Below are 7,843 nucleotides of genomic sequence, written 5' to 3' on the forward strand. Positions count from 1 at the left end.
GTCATGGGGGTCTCGCTGTACTTGATGGAATCATGGACCTACGTACCCATGATGGAATGATGTGCAGTTTCGCTCTCGGATATTTTCTAGCAGACGGTTCAGCATAAAATACTGAGTATTTCAATTTCTAGCATAAAATCAGAGGGCACATTTGACTTACATGTTTTAGAGCGTATCAGGGAAATTAAAATGATTTATCCCCCCTAAATACTGGGTAGTGATACTATAGTAGGTTAGAGTAAAAATTAGGGTTAGGTTTTAGGGATGGAGTTTGGGAGAAGCTTTTAAAAGGATTAGGCAGGATTAGGATTAAGGTTCAGATCACCTTCATATACCTGTGGATTGAGAAAATGCAGCTATTAGTAGAACACATAGGTAAAAGTTTGGGAAAAATTGGACAATCCGTTCTAAAGATAATAATGAATTTTTAGAGTTTCTGCTCAGTCACTGCTGGACGAGAAGGCTACTTCAATGTATGATGTCACATGCGTAGAACTATAAGAAGGAAAATATAGAAAGAATTTCACAACATTTTATTTTTTGAAAAAAAGTGCACATTTCCTCGACTTGTCACTGACGTATGTTAAAGGTAATGTTATTCCCCTGTCTTCTGAAAGAGGCAAGTCAAGCATTAATATAGGGTCCTAAAGTGCACAATATAACCCTTTATTATGGGAGAAAAGTGAAAATGTTGAATTTCCTTATATTTTCTATTATTGTTGTACACAATCCGTGTGGCATCACAAGCTGCACAGTCTTCTCTTCCAGCAGTAACTGAGCGGAAACTTAAATGTATCGTAACTTTTCGACGGATTGTCTTATTTTCCGCAAACTCTCACTGATGTGTTCTGCTAATATTCATACTGCATTTATTCAATCCACATGTTTAATGAAGGTGGACCTGACTTGATCCAGCACAATAATGGAGGAGGTTAGCTCGTGCAGTATTCGATAGTTTCACATTAGTTACGAGCACCACAAATCTACTAAGTATATTTTTCATAACATCTCTGTGGCGGCGGGTTGATAATGTATTGAAAAAAAAAATACAACTTTTGTCCAACGTTTTGAAACTCCAGAATTACAGCATTGTGTGGGAATTTTGCATTTGTGTTACTATTTTCGTTGGGATTTTTTTTTATGCGTTTGTAATTGTCACTTTTTTAGTGGCGGATCCACACTTACTTTCATGCTCAAAACGTTTTTTTCTTTGAAATCTATAGATGTCTTTCGGAGAAGCTTCGTTGTTGTCATGAATAAGTCCTTGAGAAGTTTATCCCCCAAAATGAAAGCATGCCTGCAGTGACGTAAATCCTATAAGTAAGAAATGGGATGCATCACTTCTTCATTTAATTCATTAATCCAATTCAATTTCATCTTAACTTTCATCGAAGAAAAGGCGATACATAGAAAAAAAAAGTATATTGTACACGCATGTTATTATTATACGCAAACGATAATAGCAGAGATGTGCTGCTGAAATGAAATTCAATATAATGTTTGTCGCAGAGATGATGATCATGTTATCAGTTATCAGTTTCACCGATGATCTTTCTCAAATGATAAGTCCAAATATTCATTACGGTATACTGGACCTGTATTGTGGAATGATTTGAACGTGAACCATGTTTTTAATGTACAATTTAATAATATTAAAAAAAAACAGTATAAAAGATTCTTCTGAATCTGAGTTTATATTGAAGTTCCATGTGAGAGTATCGGTCTTTTAGGTGATATCCTTATGTATTTTGACCATGCCAATTTGTTTGTTTGTTTGTTTCTGTATTGTTTCTTTTCTCAGTTCAAATCTGTTTCTATATACATTATTAGGAATATATGCACAGTCCTCCAAGCCATTTAAAGGCTTTCTCATGTGCATTCCATTTTCATCATTACAGTAAGGTTGTGTACTTTGTGCGGATTTATATAGCATATGAATGTAACAATACCTTGTGTTAATATTGTTTTGAGTTGTATGTCATGTGTTTTTTTATCCATGTGGAATGATGGAAATAAATTCAATTCAATTCAATTCAAAGGTTTTATTTTCACTTCTTTCAACAGAATGTACAAAAAATATAGATTCGACATGCGTTTGATAAGGAATGATACATAGCAAAGAATAACATTTGTCAATAATCATTACAAAGTTAGGTATCTTTCATACAGACATACATTCTGCGAAAAAAAGTGGAGGTACCCACTCAAAAGACTATGCTTGTAGTCATAACGTGGGCACCTCACAGGAGGAAAAAAAAAAGTGAAAACTTAACTACATATGTGCGGGATGAAAAAAAAAGTGGAAAAGGGGAAAGGGAAGAAGCAGAAATACAAATAAAGAGACGAGACAACTAAAAACAAAAAGCCTAGATCAATCGATACATTCAAGATCAAACCAACAGAGACTATTAGCCATATTAAAAGTGTAGAGCGTTGAAAGCGACGAGAAAATGATATATACAATTGTATGGAATTGCTGATAGCAGAACATATTATCTGCTCTGTGAAGGCACGTGTAATAATGTACAAGTTTGGAGTAAGAAAAACAGGGGATGCGATGTGGAATTCCGCGAAAGACGCGACCTATAACAATCCTATGAAAAATCAATAGCATCCTGGTGCTTACAAAACCTACTTACTGAAAAAGATAAACAAACAAAATTAATTTCTTTCTGTTACATTATAAGACTTAAGGAGGAATGATTTCAATCTTTTTTTGAATGAAAACAAAGAAGGAGCATTTTTTATGTCTGGACTAAGGGAGTTCCAGAGTCTTGGGCCTGTATAAATGAATGTCTGCTGAGCTAACGCAGTTCTAAGCAGGGGCAAGTGAAATTCATTAGACTGTCTTGTTGGGTAACTATGGTATGTCAGGTTACGAAGAAACATAGAATCAAATATAAACGGAAGACAGTTGTTATTATAACTAAACATAAATTGTCCTAAATGAAATAAAAACAAATCTTTAATTTTCAGAATCTTATTTTCAGAAAACAAAGAAGCTGTATGAGAGCAAGGAGCGGCATTACAAATGATTCGAAGTGCCTTCTTTTGTAACAATAAAACCCTATCTAATAATGTTTGATGCGTGTTTCCCCATGCCAAAATTCCGTAATTTAAATAAGGTAATATCAAAGACGAATACAGTATAAATAAAGAATGTTGGGGAAGAAACAATTTGAACCTGTTAATGACGCCTATATTACGTGAAATAATTTTACAAACATAATCTATATGAAATTTCCAAGAAAGTTTATTATCTATTGTGATTCCAAGAAATTTAGTATATGAAACACTTTCTAAGACAGTATCATCAAAATAAATATCCATATTCAAATTATCTAAAGTGTTACTAAAAAACATATACTTGGTTTTATTGATATTCAGGGACAGCTTATTAGCTCGTATCCAATCTCGTAAATTTTGTAACTCCGAATTTACTGTATGCACAAGAGTATTTGGATCTTCATGTGAATAAAACACATTTGAGTCATCGGCGAAAAGTATGAATGATAACACTTGGGAGGAAGCACATAAATCATTAATATAAACAATAAACAACAACGGCCCCAATATACTACCTTGTGGCACGCCACAAATTAGTTCTCTCATATCAGAGTTATAATTGTTTATTGAAACATATTGTTTACGATCAGTTAGATAACTCCTGAACCACTCCAAGGCCTTCCCACGTATACCATAGTGGGACAACTTATAAAGCAATATATTATGATTAATAGTGTCGAAGGCCTTGGAGAAGTCCAGGAAGATACCGATCATATGAGAGTGATTATCTAAAGCATGTGCTACTTTATCAATGAAATTCAAAAATGCATGAGAGGTGCTGTGCTTTTCTCGAAAACCAAACTGGGAGTTAGTTAGAACACAATGCGTCTTCAAAAAATTCATTGTTCTTTTATATATAATTTTCTCTAAGATTTTTGATATACAAGATAATAAAGAAATAGGTCTATAATTACTAATATCTAAGTTATCACCATTCTTAAATATAGGAATAACTTTTGCTATTTTCATTTGTTCCGGAAACTGACCATTTAACATTGACAAATTGAAAATATACACCAAAGGATCCACAATAGAATATATTGCTCCTTTTAAAATCATATTGCTTATATCATCATAACCTGCACTTTTTTTATTTTTCAAACAAGAAACAATATCAATAACCTCATACCTAGTGGTAGGAGTAAAAAATATAGAATGTGTATTATACTGATTCAAAAAATCAGTAAAATGTTTATCAGTATTGGGAATTTCTTGAGCAATATCTTCTCCAATAGTTGTAAAATATTTATTGAAAATATTTACAATATCTTGAGAATTATCAATAACCTTGTCATCAAATCGAATTTTTGATATACCAGAGATTTCGGTTGATGTATTCATAGCTTGTTTTAATACATTCCACGTACTTTTTATGTCATATCTATATCTCTGCAATTGCTTATGATAATATTTTTTCTTTTCTATACGTAATATTTTTGTGAGGGTATTTTTATACGAAGTGTATTTCAAACGTGCTTGCTCTGTTCTTTTCATCTTAAATGAGTAAAACAATTTATTTTTTCTATTAATAGATCGTAAAATGGACTTTGTAATCCAAGGAAGCCTTGGTGTTGTTTTATAATTCCCCCGTTTGTATTTTCTTTTGGGAATACATATATCCAAATGATTATTCAAAACATCAAAAAAATTATTCAAAGACAAATTAATGTCATCTGTACCAAACACACATTCCCAATTAGCATTATCTAAAGAAGCACAAAAAGAAAACAAATTTTCTTGAGTTATACTCTACGCCTTTCCTGGCAATGAAATGAATTAACATTACTATGATTATACTTAAAATGCGTCATAACAGGAAAATGATCAGTCATATCAGACAAAATTATAAAAGAATCTGGGAGAGTTAAGACATTACAAAAAATATTGTCAATCAAAGTAGCCGAATGACTAGAAACACGTGTTGGTTTGGAAATAAGAGGTAAAAAAGAAAAGGATAAGAATGTATCAAGGAATTCACCCGGTATATTGTCTGTTGTATGTTTTAACAAATCAATATTAAAATCACCGAGTATAAAGGACTCTGAGTTAGCAAATAAAGGATCTGTGAGCAGCTCGGTGAGATATGATAAAAAATCTTTGTTATTAGAATTTGGGGGTCTATAAATAATACCTATCACAATACTTTTCCTACCAGGAACATTAATTTGAACAAAAAGGGACTCCACAATATCATTCGTTTTGCTCAACTTTTCACAAACAATACATTCAAAACTGCTTAATACATATAAGGCAACCCCACCGCCAGAACGATCGGGTCTGTTATTCACAAAAACATTATATCCTTCAAGCGAGAAAGATCGTTTGGGGCATGAAGATAGCCACGTTTCAGTTAATCCTATCACTGTAAATAAAGGGTTTTTTGGGTTATCCAACAATAACTGTAATTCATCAAAATGCTTACTTAAACTTCTTATATTCAAATGTATCAACGAAAATGTGTCTTTACATAAACCCTTACGAATTTCTTTAAATTGATTCATAGTAACATAACTACATAATGGGGCTTGGGTTATATCATCAAAATCATACTGCATTTCTTCAGCTGTTGAGTTCATATTATCGGCAACTAACTTGTCATAAAAAGATGTATGCGAATGAGAAACTACATCATCTAGGAAATCATATTCTGGTGTAGTAGGTCTAAATAGATCAAAAAACTCATCATCCAATACGGAATGAAAAGGCACATTTATCCCTTCAGCCATTTTGAATGAGAAATTCTCGGACAGTTGAGCGCGCAAATGATGTTAACAGGGAGAAACCAGCAAAGGCATAACAGCAAAGTCGACGCGGCAGGTACCGCACCGGATTCTGCGCAAAGTGAAATGGTAGGCTGGCGCCACGTGTGTCAATGAAAGGTACGTGCCTCTCACAGGCATACAAACAAAATGTTCGGGCTAGTTGGCTGTCAGCAAAACCAGGGGTACAGATAGAGTAGTTAGAGGCAAGGAAATAAGAGGAGCATTGAACAGTCAAGAAAATATAAAACATGGCTAATGTCTCTGTAGGCTTACACTTCGTTATAAAACACAACATACTTAGAAAAGAAAAGAACAAAATGTTGAAAATACACATGATGGACATAAATGAAATGAAATGAAATGAAATGAAATGAAAAAAGTTGTCTCAGTAGCTACTTGCAGTAAAGTGCAGAAGATGCACACATAATATTTAAAAGGGACATATCAAACATATATATTGCGAATTATTCGTGTTGTTGATGTTTCGTTTTTGTTGTTGCAGCGATGATATTGGCTTGTTGTTCTTCATCGTTTTGAGTTCTCATAATCTTTACCCATCAATTCAAATCTATCAATTCAATTTTATTTTATTTCCGTCTTCAACAAAAGTAATGCATAAAAGTAGGTCTATGCATTTGTCGGTTCATATCGTTGAGCAATTCAAAAAACAAAAATCATATCGGGAATCAATGCACACTTTGCAAAAAGAAACCAAGAAAAAAAAACTTGAAGAAAGAAGAGTGGGCTTCCAAACCTTCTGTGCTGCTTAGTTGTTGTTTTCAATCAATCTTTGCACCAAATCTTTTTATCCAAGAGGGGCCCATACTCTATAAGGTTGTTCTTTTTTTTTTTACACTAGGCATATTGACAATTATTTCACTTCCGTTACTTTCTAGCAACCATCGTGTATCCCTATATACTGTAAGTTTTCAATTATTGTTTTCTTTATATAAATTTGAATACATCATTTTTTGTCACTGCAGAAAGTGAGATTTATGTTTCTATGAAAAAAAAAGAAATAAATTTGAACTGAACTGAAGAGTTTTAAAAAATATTAAAACAAATGCCACAAGCCAATACATGCGCGATGAACCTAGCGTGATAATTTGCAAAGTTGCAGAACAAAATCTGAATATTATATCATACTCTCGAAATATGACATCTCTGAATTATTCCTCCTTATTCAGCCAAAAAGTTCAGGCTTTTCAGATGTTTAATGTAATGTTGGTGAGTCACATCAATACAATTATCTTTTTCCCTATTGAGGTATCGATGGTATTAATGATTTCTCTCATTCATTCATTCATTCATTCATTCATGCATTTTTCCGTCTGCAACAGAACTTGTAAATACATTTTTTCTCATATAAAACATGAGTACATAATATGTGTCATCAATTACAAAATATGATAAATTATATTTATGGATAAACAAATGATAATTAATAAAAAAAAAGCACAAAACATTTTGAAGTTTAGAAAATGCAGGAGATGGCGAGGAATGCTGAAGAAGCAATGCTTGTAGGGTGCATACCGTCCCCCCAAACATAGTAAAACAAATCCATACATAGGATATAATTGATCTTTTACTTTTGTACACGAAATTCAATTTACAAAATGAATTACACAAACTACGAATAAGAACCTAACTAGCCCTAGACAGACACCCAGGCAAATCCAAACACTACGTCGCTGTCATGCAGAAAATAAAACGGGAAAGAAAACTCGACAGAGAGATGAAGAAGAAGAAGAAGAAGAAGAGATAACATGGTTGGAGAATATAGAAGAAAGAAAGAACTATGATGAAGAGATTCTCTTAGATGTCGATACAGCGAGATATAATTTCTTTGAAACAACGACGATACTAATGAGATGAATGGTGATAATGTTCCTTTTATGATGATACCAATGATGGTGTTGATGATAATGATAACCATGAAGATGTCAAATAGTTTGTGCGTGCAGGGGGGAGGTAAACCGGCTGATCTACGGGGGAGGGGTGGGGTGGGTTGAACA

Source organism: Diadema setosum, chromosome 8 (assembly GCF_964275005.1).
Source record: "Diadema setosum chromosome 8, eeDiaSeto1, whole genome shotgun sequence".
Classification (NCBI taxonomy): Eukaryota; Metazoa; Echinodermata; class Echinoidea; order Diadematoida; family Diadematidae; genus Diadema; species Diadema setosum.